At 50.0% G+C, this 18,234-nt stretch overlaps 1 protein-coding gene and 1 long non-coding RNA gene across 3 annotated transcripts in view; both read left to right on the forward strand.

Moving 5' to 3' along the window:
* The first annotated feature begins 2,728 nt into the window (after window positions 1–2,728).
* On the forward strand, window positions 2,729–5,643 carry LOC137154556 (uncharacterized). Its single transcript, XR_010920232.1, has 3 exons — window positions 2,729–2,916; window positions 3,313–3,363; window positions 5,180–5,643. It is a non-coding gene; the product is annotated as an uncharacterized lncRNA (long non-coding RNA).
* Window positions 5,644–13,042: 7,399 nt separating this feature from the next.
* NOS1 (nitric oxide synthase 1) overlaps window positions 13,043–18,234 on the forward strand; it is a 124,515-nt gene continuing 119,323 nt past the window's right edge. The window contains exon 1 of one of the 2 annotated variants that reach the window (XM_067550132.1): window positions 13,043–13,121. The gene's annotated coding sequence lies outside the window, so the exon portion shown is untranslated. The remainder of the gene's footprint in view (window positions 13,122–18,234) is intronic. The other variant, XM_067550133.1, reaches the window with a different exon arrangement.

Raw genomic sequence — 18,234 nt, forward strand, 5'->3', positions numbered from 1 at the left:
GAGATTTTTCTTAGAAACTGCATCTACTGAAAACATTTCACATATTGCCTCCTTCCTGGCCTCTTTGCTACTGAGCACAGAACCACCGATGGCCTAGTCTTGACCATGTTTGGGCAACTAGAAACAGTCTGCATATTTTTATAGACCCACAAGAACATGCACCGCACAATTCAGGCCAAATTCTGCTCTTGGTTACTCAAGTATAAATCTGGAGTTAACCCCATTGAAGTCGGTATAGTTGCCCCCAATTTGCATAAGCATCACTGGTATTAGAAATAGATCCAATGTGTGCAGAGTTCCAGACAGAGAGCTAGAGAATATCTGACTGAAATCACAGCAGCATCTTTCAGCACATGCTGAGATCTGTACATGAGATGCTGAAATCTCCTGGGGTCCAGCATATAGTGAGACACTAGCCCAGATCCGCAGCTAAACACGCTGTGTCTCTCTAAAGTAACCTTAACAATAACATACAATCACTGTCACTCCCTTGCAAATGCATCGCCTCCTCTCTCTAGATGTGCATATATTCAGATTCTGAAACATTCATAATAATACTATGCCTTGTCCCAGAAAATAGACTGATGGAACGAAGTGCAAGGATAAAAGACCAAAAGCCAAAGTCACCTTTAGCATTCTCAATGTTTACCAAGACTTTGTTACTGTTCTGTGGCAAAATAGCTCCAGAAGTGCCTAGTTGTACTGTTATTTCAGAAGAACACAGAGAAATAAGGAGACAGTCAAACTAATCTGACACAGATTCAATGAGATTCAGGTATAGGGCTGCATATTTGACTTGGTGCCTGTGATGGGGTGGGCTTACCCTGCACTGAACAGGAAAGGGTTAAATATACTCTATGGGCGGCAGAAGTCCCGCTCCTCCAGGCTGTGCTAGGCAGGCGCCAGCTGCTGCCCCAGTATAAAAGGGAGCAGCCCAGCTCATTACAGGTGGATGGATGGTTGGTGGATGTGCCAAGCAGGGAGCTGCTTCAGTCCCCAGCTGAGGGAACCAGATGCACTGGAGACCTGCATGGAGACCCACATGGAGACCCACAGCTGACTGCCTGAAGACAGACATCCGGGGAGCTTCTGAAGCCAGGGAACTTGAACGCCCCAACGAGACCTGGACGACAGCATCGGGAGGTACGGTAGGAAGTAGCCCAGTGGGAGGGTGTGAGTGGTATCTCCTGCCAGAGGCAGGTCAGTGTGTTACGCTCGGATCCCTGCTGACCAGGGTGGGATGTGGTGGAGTCAGGCGGGCCTGTGTCCCCCAATCCCACTGCCGATCCCCTTGGGGTGACAGCAACTCCCCACCTGAGCTGTAGACTGCAGAGGTGTGCAAACCCCTGCTGTGGCAATGGACTGTCTGCCAGCTATGCCCTGCCAGAGGGCCTGAGCTATATAGACCATTGCCTGCCCTGCCCTGCCCTGTCTGAGGGCCATGGCTACAGATTGACTCGAGGGTGACTACAGACTCTAAGGTCAGAAGGGACCAATACGATCATCTAATCTGACCTCCTGCACAACACAGGCCACAGAGCCTCACCCACCCACTCCTGTAATAGACCCTGACCTACAACTGCATTATTAAAGTCCTCAAATCTTAAAGACTTTAAGGTACAAAGAATCCACCAGCAAGTGAGCCATGCCCCATGCTACAGAGGAAGGAGAAAAACCCCCAGAGTCTTTCCAATCTGCCCTGGGGGGAAATTCTTTCCCAATCTCAAATATGGCGATCAGTTAAACCCTGAGCATGTGGGCAAGACTCACCAGCCAGACACCCAAGAAAGAATTCTCTGTAGTAATAAAGAACCCAGCCCATCTAACATCCCTTCACAGGCCATTGGCATATCTACCACCAGTAGTCAAAGATCAGTCAATTGCCAAAGCTGTCCCATCATCCCTCCCCCTCCATAAATGTATTAAGCTCAGTTTTGAAGCCAGCTAGGATTTTTTGCCCCCACTGCTCCCCTTGGAAGGCTATTCCAGAGCTTCACTCCTCTGGTGGTTGGAAACCTGCGTCTAAACTCTGGCTGCTAGGTCCCAGTCCTCAGGATGGCCACCCTTATTCGGACCCTTGAGACATACGGCCAGGAGGGGACCAGTCTGCGGGGCTGCCCCAATCCCACTTTGCTCCCACTGGCAGGGGGATGGGGTGAGTTTACCCCGTGATAGGGCCCAAGTATTATAAAAGTGTTGGTAGCAATGGTATAATTAAGGGTGTGTTTAGATTTTCAGTTTAAACAGGACCAAAATCTCTCTGTGCACCTTGATAATCAAATTTAGACTCCATATCTAGCACAACAACTCTTTTTTTTTTTTTTTTTTTTAAAAGGACAGTTGAATGTACAATTTTAGTGGAATATTTCTTAGATTTTGCAGAGGCAATATTTTTAAATGCTGAATTTTTTTTTTAAATTTCCCCTGTATTTCTCCAATTCCATTGGGTTCCTTTAGGTAAACCATTCCCCTCTGTGCAAACTCCAAAGTACATAGACGTGTGTGTATGTACGTACATGTGTGTCCCCACACTGTGACGCAGTGTGTCCCCTACACAGGAAAGGAACGGGTTAATGTGGAGTTGAGAGGCCAATTATGCTACCTGGCTGCGCCTGGAGGGTGGGCCAAGCTTAATTAACGATGAAGCCCAGCTGGGGAAAGAGCTGGGCGATGATGACTATAAAGAAGGGAAGTCTGGACTAGAAGGGAGCTGTAGGGAGAGGATGAATTGCTCTTCAGTCACCCTTTGGGCCTAAAGAATGAAAAGACTGGGAGGAAGTTTAAGGGAACAGTTGGCCCTGGGATTTTCCTCCTGAGCAGAGAAGCCTGGCAAGAGGCCAGGAGAGGGGTAGTGCAGGCTCTGGTGGTGAGTGCTGATATTATGGAATGGCAGGCTCTGGACTTGCGGGACTCCTGGTAGGTATACAGTTGAGGCACAGAAAGGGGTGGAAAGTCAAGCCAGAGGAGAACAGAAGGGGGAGGAGTTTGTTTGTACCCTTTCTTTGCGGGTTTGTTGGGGGATTCCAGGGGAGATCCCTGTAAGCCCTGGTCAGAGAGAAGGGTGAACCTAGAGAGGTTGTGGGAGGCACCAGAGAAGGGTTGGATGGAGCAGATCTTGTCTGTGGATTATAGGGTCTCTGGCCTGCAGCCCCGTGTGGAGTGTGGGCCTTGATTCCCATACCAGCCACTAGTAAGGTGGTATGAAGACCCTGAGAAGAGGACATAGAGTATTGAAACCCCTGAGAGACCACTGGGCTCAGAGTTGAGAGCCATAGTCCTTCGACCTGACTTGTTTTTGTTCTGTCACCCCAGAAGGGGTTGGATTAAAACATGACCTGGCTAGAGGGCTCGTCATGAGAAGAGGTGAGCCACCACGGGACTGGGGTGACCATCAGTGGGGGGCTGTGCCTAGGTTGACCAGTTGTCTTATATAGGCTCCTGTTACCCTCCCCCCCCCCCCCGTCCTGATTTTTCACTCTGGCTCGCTGGTTACTCTAGCGGTGCCACACCCAGCCCCAAGGAGATGGTGAGTCAACCCTTCTCCCTCCGTCCCTCGCAGTTACACCCCTTGTTTGGGGTAACCTCGTGGTGTTCTGCCCAGTTACCTGACGGAGCTGTTTTCCAACACTCCTTCCCTGCCTAACTAGCTGCTGATGCCAGGAGAAAATGGCCCGTACTCGGAGGATGAGAGTGACCGTAGAGGGGGCAGGCAGCACAGGGGGGAACGTGGACTCTGAGGCTCGGTGGAGAGGAACAGGGTTTGAGGAGCTGTGGCTGTGCAGGGGCCCTGCACTGCGGCCTCTTTCCCTCAGCTCCTCGGCTCCTCAGCGCTGCTGCTGGGCTCCCCGCACACCATATAGCAGCCCCAGGGTAGCTGTGTGTGTGTTGAGCCTGAGGAGAGTCGGGGGCTGTGTCTGGCACTGCTACTGTGGGGCGCTGGGGCAGCCATTCCATCACAAAGGCCTTAGTGTAGAGATGCTGGGCCCCCACTGCCCCGGCTGCCTGCACGGACCTCATCCTCCCATCGAGGTTCCCCAGCTCAAACCCTCACCCTCAGGGTGGGTGAGCAGACATGTGGAGTGGGGATGGGAGGCTGAACGGGGAGGGGGAGGTATTAGGGGGTGTGGGAAGGAAGAGAACTGTGCTGGATGGTGAATGTGGAGAGGGCAAACTCAGGCTTGTAGGTTGCGGGGGCTGGCTGAGGACTCAGCCAGGGAGTTCCTGGCTAGTATGGAACTGAATAAGGGTATGTGCATTTGGGCAATCATACGTAAGTCTGGTATGTTCATGAATTTTTGATTTGGGGGTTTTCTATACACACAAAACCCTCCATCCCTCGAATGTTGCAGAGCGCCTGCTGGTTACCACTGATTTTCCCCTCTCCCCCTGGCCATACCTCTCCAAACTGTCCAAGGCTGCGTGCTTTGCTCTGGGCTCCCATGTGCCCGGACCTTCCAGCGTCATTCTCTTGGTTTCTACTGTCATTCCTTCTGGGGCAGAGGCAACTGAACATTTGGAGCAGAGTGAGACCCCAAAGCACTTGGACATAGGCTTCAATTCAAAATTAAGCATGTGTGCTTAAGTGCTTTGTTGACCTGGACTTAAAAAAAAACCTGAGTCAGCATGAGCGTCCAAAGGGATGGATACCATGGTATTAACACCCTCCCCAGGACATTAGAGTCTTGGTCCTATGTAATGCAATGAGCCAAATTCTACTCTTAGTTCTGCTGCCCCTGTGGCTCCTCGGGATTTGTTGATGCCAAGAGTTGACGGCGGTGTAAGAGAGAGCACAGTGTGTACCTGCACGCTGGATCCCAGCTTAGAGACCGGGTGTGAATTCCTGGTAGCAGTGTTGGGGGTCAGTTCCACTGTGCAGATCAGAGAGATGTTTTGCCCTTTAATTTCTGCGATTGAGCTGATGCCGCCTGGTAAATCTGGGTTACCTGCTGTACCCACAGCCCCACTGTATGCCCCCTATTCTTAGACTGAAGCGGCAATACAAGCACCTTTTAAAAAAGTTGTTCTGGGGAACTGGGGTCTCTTGGATGGAGAATCTGTTTGACAATGTGCTAAGAAGTGGTGTGAACCCAGGAGTTTTAACCTCACCTCTGACACTAGCACCCTACGTGGCCCTGGGCAAGCACCCAAATTTCTCCAGCCCTGGTATTCTCATCTGTAGATGAAAGGAGGTAAAAACTTACCTGTCTCAGAAGGTTCTACACTTGTGACCTGCTTGGATGAAGAAAAGTAGCTGCCCTGGATAAAGGACTCAGTTCTGTAACTTGGGACACAGCATCATCCAAAACCACTGGTCACTCGCTCTCTCTGAAACAATGCCGGGATGTTACTGGCATGGGAACTTCAGCTTGCATTGTATTTACTAGCCTTGGGTTGACTCTGGAGAATCCTGTTTGTGACAGTCTTCCTGGATACTATAATTGCAGTGTAGCTGCCCTAGCAGGGGTTGTGATTACTGCGGCGTTCGACAATGATGGCATTGTTTTGCTACTGTAATTTGTCCTTTCCCAAATCTGCACTTTCTCTGGTATTGTAAATAAGCTCTCGCTGCTGGAGTGCTGAAGGAAATCCCATATTGGCTTGCGCCCCCAGAAGCCCTGCTCATGTAAAGCGGATTATGATGCCCTCAGGACCACAGAATGGTGTCCCAGCCTGGTACTGCATTGCATGTGCTTGTCATCTTTCCCTTATCTACACCTTGGGCAAGACTTGTCCCTGAGGTTACTCAGGAACGAATGCAGCCCAGTACATTTGCTCCACCTGCTCTCTTCTCTCTGGACTCACTCATACTCCACAAACATTGATCCTTTATATAGCCTGTAAGTGGAGCCACATCTGGGCTAAAACCAAAGTCTCCTGGTTCTGCTCCAGCTTCTATTTATTGCCCCTGGACTCTCTCATTGGGTGTTTCCAGTATGTGCTGGGGCTGGGCCAGGGCCATGAATGCTCCCCTTGTTTGCAGTTATTTACAGCTTCTCCCAGCCACAGATCTCAAAATATTTCACAAAAGGGCTCCCCTCACCAGCTACCAGGCAGGTCCAAGACCACCCAACGTGTCCGTATCCCAGCTGGGCTTAGGACCTGGGTCTCCTGACTCCTGGCCATTAGATCAGCCTGCGTCACCTTAGCTTATCACTAAAGCTGGGTGAAGCCTTCACACCCAGGACAAGCCTCACGCAGAGGCATTACATTCTGCAGTGAGATGCTGCTGGCGTCTCTCTGGGGACAGCCCCCTTGGTTGTGGCCTACACTACTGTCTTGCTATGAATAGAGATTCCCTCGCCTGTTATTTCTTGCAGACACGAGTTGAAGAGGTGCAGGCAGTTGCTGAGTGTTTCCTTCTCTTCTCCCCCCGCCACATCAAAGGCAGAAGCCAGGGCCTCTCGATGTGAAAATTTGGTATCCGTGCAACACCAGCGTGAAGCCACGTGTGCGAGGGGGGGGTCTAGGTTGTGTTCTCTCACTCATCGGCGGCTTGGTTGTACAGCTAATCGGGCTATTGCTGGAGTGGCCACCAGCCTTCTAACAGGATTGTGGCTAAGACCTTCTCTTCAGTGGAACAGCGCTGATCCCACTTCGTGGGAAATACCCAGCGCATTGGCTGGATTAAGCATTAGCCTGCCAAGTGCAGCCAGCGGCTGCTATTGGCTAATGGCCATAATAGAGTACGGTGCTCAGGCTGGCTTCCCACAATGTGCATTCTCCCCCGCCTTTCCTCTTCACAGGCCCCTCTTGGTCCTGCACCCTTTCCCTCCACCTCCCTTGGGAAAAGGGAAGAAGCTACTTTGCCAGTCACTAGCCCCGTCCTCCACTCCAACCGGCTACTGCTGCCTGTAGTTCCCCCTCCTTGTCTTCCTCTTCCTCTTCCACATGACCCTGCCGCCCCCTCCCTCTTTAGCTCGTCTCCCTCTGGCATTCTTCTACCCACCCCATTCCTACCAGCGCCTCCATTCTGCCACTCCCCCTCCCATCTCCCGATTTCCACTCTCGGCTGTCCTGCTTTCTGCCACTCCAGTGCCACCTGTTCATCAGTCCCTCTCCAGCTACCTTTCTCCTTTCTCCCCATTCCCATCTCCACCACTACCTCCTGTCACTGCTGCCTCCTGATGAGTTCATGTCTTCACCACTGGGGTACCCCTATGAGTGCCCAGTGTTGGCAGGGGCAAATCTCTGCTAGATGGGGTGCTCTGGCTCTGAGAAGAGGGGAGCCATTTGCCAGAAGATGCTGTCTGGCCAGGTGACTATGGCTCTCTCTGTCCTAGAAAGGGGGAAGGGAAGTCAGCCCAGGAAAGGAGGAAGGTAAAAAGAAAGGGAAACTGAGTCAGGGAGAGACATGAGGGGGCTGGAGCCACCGAAGGGAAGGGTTCAGAAAAGGTGATTTTGCTTAGTGCACCAGTCTGTGTAAGGCTGGCTCTGAGCTTTAATTTCTCTCTGGATTTAGTTTTATTTTTAACTCTGTGTGGCCTTTTAAACTATAGGGAACCCTGAACTGCCCCTGACTCTGAGCTCTGGGGCTGTTGGAAATCCACCACTGCAGCGGGATCTGACTTTCCCAGCTTGATTTTTCTTTAACTGAACCAACCCAAGCTCTCTTGAGGTTTTGTTTTTTGTTTTTTTTGGGAGGGGGAAGGGAGTTTGAACCCCGCAAAGCATAGGGTTGCTTGGAGACCTTGGGTTAGCTATGATGAGCCCAGTGTAAATGTCAGGATGGATTAGGTTAGACAGAGCCGACTGAGCATCTGGCGTGGGCTCAGAATCCAAATGCCTGGAGGTTCAGATCCGGGTTTTGGTGCTGCTTCACTTGTAACTTAAACAAGCCCTGTAATGCAGAAGAAACCTGACTGACAAGCTGTGCCCCGGGCTCTGGTAGTGTCTGTCACTCCCAGCAGGAAGCTAGTGAGTGCAGATTTTAATTACTAACTTTATTTTCAAATCCAGCATGTACGAGTCCATATGCAGGCACCAAAGAGAATGGCTCTCCCCATGTGAGCTTTCCCTTGAGCTGTGCTAACTGAATATGGCATTGCTAATTGCATCAGTATAAATAGAGCCCTAGAGGTGACCTGAGCCCGAGCTGGGGTATTTTCCAGTGGCATTACATGCAGTCACAGGCATCTCCCATTAAACGACCTCCCATTGCTCAGCAGATTCTGTTTCTCCCACATCTATTTTTGTATTGCTCTTGTGTAACCATTTTCCACTCCCACCTGTGGACTCCAGTAATTGGAGCCAGACCTTTTTGCCACTTGTTTTGGGGGAGGGTTGTATGTTCACAACATCTTAATTTTTTTGAGTTGCAGACCGCACAGGAAGTTGAAATATGGTACCATGCTTTATTGCAGAACCCCGGAGATGGGTTACACACGCCAGGTGATCAAATAAAATACACACTATAGCAATAATAAAATATCACACATCCTGGCAACAGAGCAATGGGGAATCCTTCTCCTCCCCCCAATAGATCACAAAAATAAACAGGAAAAGTATTTTACATTTCATGCTGGCATTTTTTCATGTCAGAGGCTTCACAAATGATGTAGCTAAGAACCCTGAAATGCAGCCTCCACTGGGGTGGAAAATGGCAGCCAACCAGAACACCATGCTGCATGACAGTGTGGGGAGAGGAAAAGTTGTATGGCTTTTCAATTACTTATTTGTGTATTTCTGTTGGGGCAGAGACTTTTCTGTTCTACATACAGCTCCTAGCACAACTGACTGAGCCCCCATCCTGCATGGGCCTGCTGGACACTGCTGGAATACAAAAAATAATGGTCAGGTGCTAATGCACCTCCCTTACTCTTGTCCAAAGGTCCCTGAGAGCCTTGACGCCTACAAAGAGAAGACAGGAATTTGGATCTTAAGGTCTTTTCTGAATAGACTCCCTCCTACATAAACTGCTTGGATCAAGTTCATCTGCCTTGTAGGCTAAAGGGCTCAGTTAACCCAGCTGGCATTTGGATTTGTTGCAGGGTGGCTAGATATTTGAAACCTGCTGTTTCAGCCAATACCCCTTGAGCACCGCGTGAGAGTACAACTAGCACATGTGCAATGAAAAGATCACTCGCAAAGGGCTGGAAATTGACACAATGCTTTACAGACCCAAGGCCTGATTTTTTTTTTCCTTTCCAAAGTGCTGAGCACCTATTGCTCCCATTAAGTCTATCAAACCTCCCATGGGTTCCCCACAGGAGCAGGCCTGAGGGATCCAATCCCTCAAAAGGCAGAGCGTCTGCCTGTTCTCAGCTCCCGCTGACACGAACAGAAGTTGACGAAGGCACTCTGCACCTTGCAATATTGGGCCCATATCTATCAGCTGCTGCCTGCCCTGAGGCGCTTGCAGTATTAATAAAAGACGAGGCACAGGGGATTAATTGGCGCAAGAAGAAGTCTGATTTCAATAGTGCCACATCCCCATTCCAAGCCAACCCCCTCAGCAGGTATTTCTGGGACACTTGGGGCCAATGAGATCCCAGCACATATAGAGCAGGCTGGTTATCCATGTTTATCATTCACTCTCAGCTCCTTCCCCCTCTGCTTATGCTCCCCATGTTTTACCCCCCACAATCCTGTGACAGGCTCTGCTCCCCTTGGATCAACAGCTCTGTAGCACTGACTCACTTGGGATCCGTTGGTATGTTACTGGCTGGGCCCTTGGATGTCACGCAGTGGGTTCTGTTGTCAGCTATCTCGTCCTCCTCTTGAGACGTTGGAATGTGTCAGCTGAGTCACGTTCTCCACTTCCCTTGACCCATGTGGTGACCAGAATTTGCATGACTGCTGCTGAGAGGTTCCAGACCTGAATAAATTATCCAGCGAAAGATGGAGGGGAAACTACTAAATTTGGAGAGGTTCTGCTACCTTGCTTCCAGCCTGAAGCCATGCATGGTACCTGTGTTGGATGATCTCACTCTAGGAAACACTACTCTGAAAGTTTCTGAGTGCTCATCGGCTAATTAGGGGATGACAACCACTCTTGGAAGTATTGCGTTCAGAGGATGTACTTCCTAGAGTGACATCATTCAATATGGAAGTGCTGGTTCAGATACCATCCACACTGAAAGCAGGGCAGGCATCTGTAGACCACTGGTTAGCCTGGCACTGACCAGAACTAATTCACATTAAAACATTGCAGTGGGACCAGACTTGCTTATTTCAGGAGACAAGCCAGGAAGATAAGCTTGACCAAGTGACAGCTTTTCTATGTGCAGGAGATCTGGCTAAGAAGTCCTTAAATGTCCTTTGTTTGATTAATTCTACCATTTTCTGTCTCAACAGACTGATTTTTCTTGATTTTTATTCGTTGTTCGAAATGATTTTCTCCGTCATTTCCATGCTCGAATCCTGAGTTTTAAAGCTGTTCTGATAAGGCAAATCAGTCACATTTCATGTTTCTTTTCGCTAGTTTGCTTAGCATTACCTTGTTGTCCAGGGTGAGAAAGCATGATTAAGAATTCAAAATATTTGCAGTAAATGTATCAGTTCCATAAATGTTCCATCCAGCTAAATAGTTTCTCAGACTCCTTTCATAGAACGAACACTAATGGGGCGCGGTGGGTGTAGAGGGCATGAAGGGAATTTGTAACTATTCACTGGAATTTTTTAAATAGACACAAATTTTAACTCCATGTTCACCTAGCTGTAGAATGACAGGGCCCGACTGTCTCTTCTGCTACTACTATTCTAAGCTGCTCTGCTATACAAAGGAGCCAGCACCCCAGTAGATGCGGCCAGCTGGGAATTGCCCTGCATGGAGGATGTGGCTGGGGAGAAGGGTGTGTGACCAGGACATCCCTCTCCTCCAACTATTCCCAGCTGCTGGAATGGTTCCTTGAGGCTGTAGGCAGCCTGGCTTAAGACAGAGCATCGGGGTCAATTGGAGGCTTGTAAACAGGTATTAGGAGGTCACAATCACCCAGCCTGTCTCACGTTGTTAATGGGGAGGGGAACCTGGCTAGATGGGAGAGGGTGGTGCGGTGGGTGTATGAAAGGAGGTGGGTCCAAGTATGAAAAAGGTTGTTAAAGAATGCCTGAGGCTGCTTTAACCTAATGCAGGGATGGAAGTGTCCCCCCGTCTTTCCCCCCCAAACCAGCTGGCCCCAAAATTGAGGAACTGAGAAGCTTTGCAATGGGACGGGGGGATCATCACTGAAAATTTGGCCCATGAATCTCTTCTCCTTCCCGATCAGAATGTGGGTATTATCCACAGCTCTTACCCTGTAATGCTGTAGTATCCACAGAGGAAATGGCGTCTCAGTAATCATCAGCGAGAGCCACTAAATAAAGGCCATGCTCTGGAATCAGTGTCTTTGAAAATGAGTGCGGTGACTTGCCTCATGCTCATCTAACAGCAGGAGCCCTTTGTCTTGTGACATTTTATTCCATTGCCATAATCTGTGGAATTAGGCCCCATCATCTAGTAATGTGACTGCCTTGTATAATGCTCTGCAGAACTACCAGCCTCATTCACTCTCCACCATGGGGCACCAGCAATGCTGGAATGGCTGCTGATGGAAAATTTGGTGCGACCCTTTCTCCACCAGCGGTAGCAGTGTAGGAGTGGGAAAGGTTCTTCCAGATTAATGCTGGCAGCCGGGTTAGCCAGGACGTGTATCCTGCTCTTGCAGATTCTCCATTATTTACATGAAGTGACTTATCCTGATGTGTGGCTTCACCCATGTGCCTGCTCCGGCAGTTGTTCACCTATCTGTAGCTGACAGAGCTCAGAAAGAATTTTGGGGGCAACCCTTCGTAAAGAGAAACGCTGATCTTCACGGCCCAAACTGGCAGAAACGCCAAACGGGAGCCTGGGGCCCAGATTCTCAGCCCCTGGGGCAGGAACAGAGCAGAGTGGGGGAAGGTCGATTGAAGCCACCTTTGCCCACTGCATATTTTGGGTCAGTCTTGGCTGCTGTAGCTTATGCTCTGTTCCCCATGGCCCCTTTGGGAAGCAGAGCAGCTGGGGTGCAGTGCACTCTGGCCATGGGCTCGCCCATCCCCACCTGTTACCAGGGGACCTAAGGAACAGGGATAACACAGTCCCAGTCCCAGGGAGAGCCTTGTCCATGGGGTATTCTCAGGCGACAGATTCAACCCTTTTTAAAGCAGCATAGGGGGCCTTTAAGGTACGTCTACACTGCATGCTAAGCCCAGGTCAATGGGATGCAGGCTTGTGTACTCGGTGTTTCTAAGTTCACGCTTGAGCATCCTCACTATATGGTAAACCTGGGTTCACGGTTGCTGGAGCCGGGTCTCACAGTTGTGGCGACATATCCATACTTCACTGTGGAGCTCTTCTGATTCAGTTCTGCTTGAGCTGCGTCCACACTGCAAAATGGCAGGGCTTGGAACACCACAGTGGGAATCTAGGACCTGGGTCCTGCGTGCCTGCTGACCTGAGACAGCCTGACTAGTGTGTGGACAGAAGGGGGGCTTGGGCTCAAATCTGAGTCAGAGCCAGGGCTTAGTGTGCAGTGTAGACGTACACTTAGAGTCACTGGGATTTGGGCCCTGTGACTGGCACAGGTGTGGCTAACTCCTGCTGCATTGAATGGGGGTGCTGGTTCCTTTAGCATGTTGCTGTGCATTTAAAAGTCACTCGTTCGGTACTTTCTGGAAATGCAGGGGAAAGATCAGGCTTAGCTGAGGCAGGGAAAGGAAAAGGCACATTTCTGTAAAATGTGTCAGAATCTGATCTGGAACCCCTTCAAAATCCAAGTAATGGTGGAAAGGTCACAGCAAGGAGAGAAACCCAGAGCCTGTCATTAACCCAGTGGGGCCCCTAGGAGTACATCATAATAAAAGCCTGTCCAACAACAACAAAATAGAATTAGGGCTGGGGGTGACAGGCACACCCCTCCATGGGCAGCCTTGGAACTAGCCATGCCTGCTAGCAGGGTGAAGGCACAGGTTGCTGTTCCCAGGTGGTGTCAATTAATCCTATTTCATTCAGTGTAACACAGGCAGTGAGGCTGGTGAGGGCTCTTGCTGATTAATTACCACTTAGCCTCCAGATGGGAAAGGCACGGCTAGAGGTGGGGTTAGACTGAAAGTGAATGCAAGAGGAGATGGCTGGACTCGAGCGCGGCTTCCGAAGGGCAAGCCAAGTGAGTACGCTTACTGCAAATATTTTACAGTCCCATTACCTGGCTCTGCGTGGGGTTCCCCATGTCGGCACGGGTGAGATGGTCTGTGCCGGGCTCAAATGCCCTTGGAGAAATGCTTCATTCCATTCCTAGGAGTGAGTCCCGGTCCGGCTCTGCAGCTGCTGCAGCAAGGAGATGGTCCCTTGATGTGTGTCCAGCATGCTGGTTTGGTAATGTTCCAGGATCTCCCCATCCCCAGTTGCAACCTCCCCAAAGAGGCAGGAAGGAAGGTGCTCTGCGGGGTCTCTCCTGGACTGTGCTATTGAAGCGATATTGTTTCAGGAGCTGTTACCCTGGCAAGGGCATTGCTCGCCGTGCTCCTTGGGGAAAGAAAGCACAGGGCAGTCAAGTGATGGAAATTGGGGCAAAAACTGAGACCTCCACAAAGTTATTTTCCTTTAAGTTTGGGCATTGCTAGCATATAGGGTTGTGTGCTCGGTTGTCTGTTCTCTCTGGGCAGACAGGAAACTGTCTGCATGTTTACTTTCCAAATATAGCCCATGTGGTTCTGCCCAGGGTCTTTTGCACCCAAGCTGTCTGCTTGCCAGCAATTGCAGCATTAGCTGTTGTCTGTGTTATAAATCCTGTGTGTGTGTGGGGGGGGGGGGGGATTGCTCTCCATAGCAACTACCCTTCTTCCCACTCTGCTTCTGAAGGTCATGTAATTTTTTTTTTTGCTTGTATTTCAGTAGTGCCTAGGAGCTGTAGTAGAGGGCCAGAACTGGATTGTGCTTGGTGCTGTACAAATGGGTTAAGTTAGGCCTGGTGGTGTGTGTCTTTTTGCTGATGTTCTCTCTCCCACCCCCAACATCTCCCCAAGGAGATCCTTAGGGTACTAAACCATGGCACCAGCCATTCCAGAGTTTGAGAGACAGCAGGCAATGTCACCCCAAGCTATTCCTTTCCTGCCATCTGTCTGAGACCCTGGGTAGTAGAAAGTCAGTATTCTGAAGGGCTGCTTTTAAACTCTGGGTGTGATCAAATTGTGAACGGGGTCCCCAGTGCTAGTCAGAGTTCATGAGTGTGCTTTGAAACCCATGCTTTTGTTTCTTCTAAAGGGAGACCTGTGCTACCATCTTAAGGATAAAGCCCTGTAGAACATAGGAGATAATTCTGTGTTAGTTCTTTGCCCCAAGGAGTTTGCAGTCTGACTTTTGTTCTATTTGTACAACACCTAGCACAATAGAGCTCTAATCCCTGACTGGATAATCCAGTTCCTAGGTGCTATGTCAATATCAATAATATGCCTGCTACAGCATTTTGTAGGGTGGTTCTGAAAGCCTGCAGAAAGGAGATTACTGTGTATTAAAGACTATAGGTTTGTATAGTGATTGCTGTGGAACGCTATTGGTTTTATCCCTGTCAGGATAACCAGAGCCCTCTAAAATGTAGGCTGGAGCCACACAGACTTAACCTATTAACCACATGCCACATAGACTTAATCTATTTATTTTTTCCCATGGAGTCTCTTCCTTCTCTCATTCTCCCAGGCAGGATCATGTCTGAGTGCAAGGTGAGCTTCCCAATCGGTAAAGTTTGGGTGGGCTTGGAATGAGGCAAACCGAATCTCCCCATCCCTGTCAAACAGTTAAACAGAAAACTCAGTGTTTCACTTCCTGTTTCAGCGTCCAACCTTCATTTGGTGCTGAACGATCTTCCTCCACTGCCTTGTTTTCATCACACAACCTGTGATTTGGGTCCGTGCCACCAGCCCCTTCCATGCCATGGAAAATGAAGCTCGGAGCACTCTGTGGTTGTGAATCGGGGAAAAAGCCAATGCTGATTCAGGGAGGAAAACCCCCGCAGCCTCCAACCACTCCAAGGGCCAGGTGCTCTGTTGGCTGCAGGGCAAGCATTGGCTGGTGTGAAATCTTTCCTTAACAGCCATGAAGTTACTCAAGGCTGTGATATATTTGGCTGGACCGTGCCCGGGAGACGGTGGGAGAAGGTAGTATGGACGGATCAGCTTGTGTAGCGTGGTACACAGTTGGTGAAACTGTATTGTTCAGTATAGGGGCAGGCCTCACTTCCGCTAGGTGACTCTGATAACTGAGGATCTTATGGCCAATCTCTCAAAGAGGCCTGCAAAATATGGACACACAATTTGCAACAAACCTATTTTCATCAACGAAAACCTGCATTTGTTAACAAATACTTCTTCCCTTTTACCAGGGATCTCCAAGCACTTCACAGACCTTGAGTAAGTCTCAAAACATCCCTGTGAGGTAGCCGGCAGTATCCCCATTTTACGCATGGGGAAACTGAGGCACGGCGTTTGCATGACTTGCCTAAGGTCACGTAGCAAGTAAGTGGCCTAGATGAGATTAGAACCCCAGTTTTCATCATTCTAGTCCAGTGCCAATGGATTCCTCCGTTTTAATGCCGAGGTCCTAGTCAGTCACTTGTGTAGAGGGGCATAATAACCCATGTGCTTATTGGTTCCCTTGAAATTCTGTGGAGGAATGCATGGACGCCCCTCTGAAAACCTGTTGCGTCAAGTTCCCTCAGCTGGTGTATGAGCGTGTATTTATGTGTGATGCAGATGGTGGATAAAGTACGTGGGGAGACAAGATTAGAGTGGTGCCATCCTGACCGCAAAGGGCAGCGGGCTGCTAGCCGCGAATCGGGTTTCAATGACTTGCTATTTTCAGGTGTGTAAATCCCAGGTGCCTGGGGCTGTGGCCCCCAGTAAAGTTCTCTTCCCAGGAGCGACTGTATTTATTTCTTCAAAGGACTCCTTTTCATGCTCCTGGATCTCTGAGCAGGAGAAGTTTTTATTCTAAATCATGGGCATGTAGGATTTTCAATTTGGATCAGATCTTCATGGCTTGATACCTGATGTGAACGTGAAAGAGCAGAGGGTTTAGTGCAAGGGAAGGTGTGACTGTAGTGCAGAAGATAGGCAAACCTCTGCTTGTAGTAAAGGTGTTGGCATCTGGCCCTGTAATGTGCCTGAGCACGGTGGTGTGATGTACGATGCTGGCTGGGCGGTCAGGGCCCTTGTGATGCTCTGCGTCTCTGCGATGAAGTCAGCTACCAAGAGAAAAGAGGAGGCCCTGCCTAGGAGTTGCTGGGCCTGCTCTGTGATGTGTCTGTCTGGGCCCCCTGGCTGGGATCCCATCTGCTCTGGTTCTGCTGGAGACGCTGCCTCGCAGAGCAAGGCAGGTGTGGGCAGGCTCTGCTGCTTGTGTGCTGCATGTTGCCCTCCTCGGGGACTGGGGGTGTGTGTGGGGAGAATGGGGCAGTAGGTGCTGCTCACTAGGGTGCTGTGGACCAGGGTTCCCTGCTCCCCCATTCCCCCCAAATCACGGGAAATTTTCAGCAGGGTCAGATCCTATGCTCCCTGTTCAGGCAATGTCCTCTGTGACTTCAACAGGGGGTCTGACCTGAGTCCAGAGCTGCCTGGCCTGGCCCATAGCATACATCCCTCTAGTCTCCGTGCAAATAGATCGTTCCATTTCCCTTTTCCACGGCCGGAGACAATAACTCTGGCAAGATAAGAGTGTGTGGATTGTTCAGTAAAGCTCCAGGGGTCTCCTTTGCTTAAACCTGCCAGGCAGCTGCCGACTGCGGGTGACTGAATAGGTCACAGTTAGCCTGATTGCAGGGGCTGTGTTCCCAAAGGGAAAGTCACACCTGCTATTACACCCACTTCCAGAAAAAGAAACACAATGAAAGCAAGGCCGGCCGCGTGGGAAGCTCTCTCAGCCTCTGCTTCTTGCTGAACTGGAGCCAGCAGCAATCTCCAAGGCATCTGAGCTGCTCCATGCTCCGCAAGCTCTCTCGACTCCTTCCAAGTCTGCCGCTCTGGGTGCACCTGGCTACCAGGTTGGTGTGTGGGAGTCCTGCTGGCTCTTAAACGTGAATCTTCTCCACACCTGATCATGCCTGATGTTTCTTCTCTGGCCTGGTGAGTAAGACTCCTAGTCAGTCTTGAATCTGGGTCTCCAGGCGCGCATGCCTCATCACGGAGCTAATGCATTTTGCGTGTTCAGGATCAGAGCACTGGCTTTGTACTATAGCAGGGCTGGTGGGAGAGGAGGCGGAGGAAGAAATTTGCGGCAGAAAATCTAAATAAAAGGCTTAGCAGATCGCTGTTGTATTGTGGCCGGTTGTTACCTGGGACTTAGTGTAACGGGCTCAGGCCTCTGCCCCATGATGAGGGACAGAGGAGTCACTGAGCCACTCCATCCCCTTGACAGTAACCCTTTGGTGTTCAGACGTGTTGCCGAATGAGCACCCATGGCCTGAGAGGAGAAACCAGCACTGCAGTGGAACAAACAGGGTGAGGCCTGTGGAACAATCTCACTCCAAAAATGCAGGCAGAGCAACTTGCTGACGCTGTCTCTGGAGAGCTGGGCTTCCCACAGGGGCACTCTGGCAGGGAACGGTCGACTGCCAGGGTGCTGTGACCGAAGTGATGGGAGACCCTCCCACACTCCTGTTTCAGCACAGATATTGCAGTTGCTGACGTGCCCTGGTATATGAGCCGCATGCTCGCTTGCTCGCTCGCTTTCTCAAGCGTGCCAGGAAAATGGGCTTCGTTTCATGTTTTGTAAGCTTCCATGTCAGAGGCTAGGAGTTTGGATTCAGCTTTGGCTAACAGAGCTTATGGGTCAGTGGCCCAGCAGTGGCTTTTGGGGACTTCTAGGACCATCGTCGTCGTCTTTATTACAGTAGTGCCTGGGGACCAACCAAGAACAGGGCCCTTTGTGTGAGGTGCTGTACAAACAGCAATAGATCGTCCCTACCCCAAAGAACTTACCAGCTAAATAGACCAGACAAAGAGTAGGGGAGAGGAGTATAACACACAGACAGAGAATAATACGATGGAGGCAAGCATTGCGTTAGTTCCACAATTTTTTGTGTACATATTTTTGTTTGCCTTTAATTTCTCAGGCCTTTCCTTGTAAATCAACAGTGGCCTATTAATAGGCCAGTCCACTCTGACTGTTTCTGTCATGCCTAGTTTTTATCTGGTGTCTTTAATCCAAATATCTCAAAACATTTTGAAAATAAGGGTGTCATCATCTCCATTCTACAGCTGGGGAAACTGAGGCACACAGATGACAAG

The sequence above is a fragment of the Emydura macquarii genome, unplaced genomic scaffold (assembly GCF_026122565.2).
Source record: "Emydura macquarii macquarii isolate MOO-44397 ecotype Brisbane River unplaced genomic scaffold, CSIRO-AGI_Emac_v2 contig_1254, whole genome shotgun sequence".
NCBI classification, from domain to species: Eukaryota; Metazoa; Chordata; order Testudines; family Chelidae; genus Emydura; species Emydura macquarii.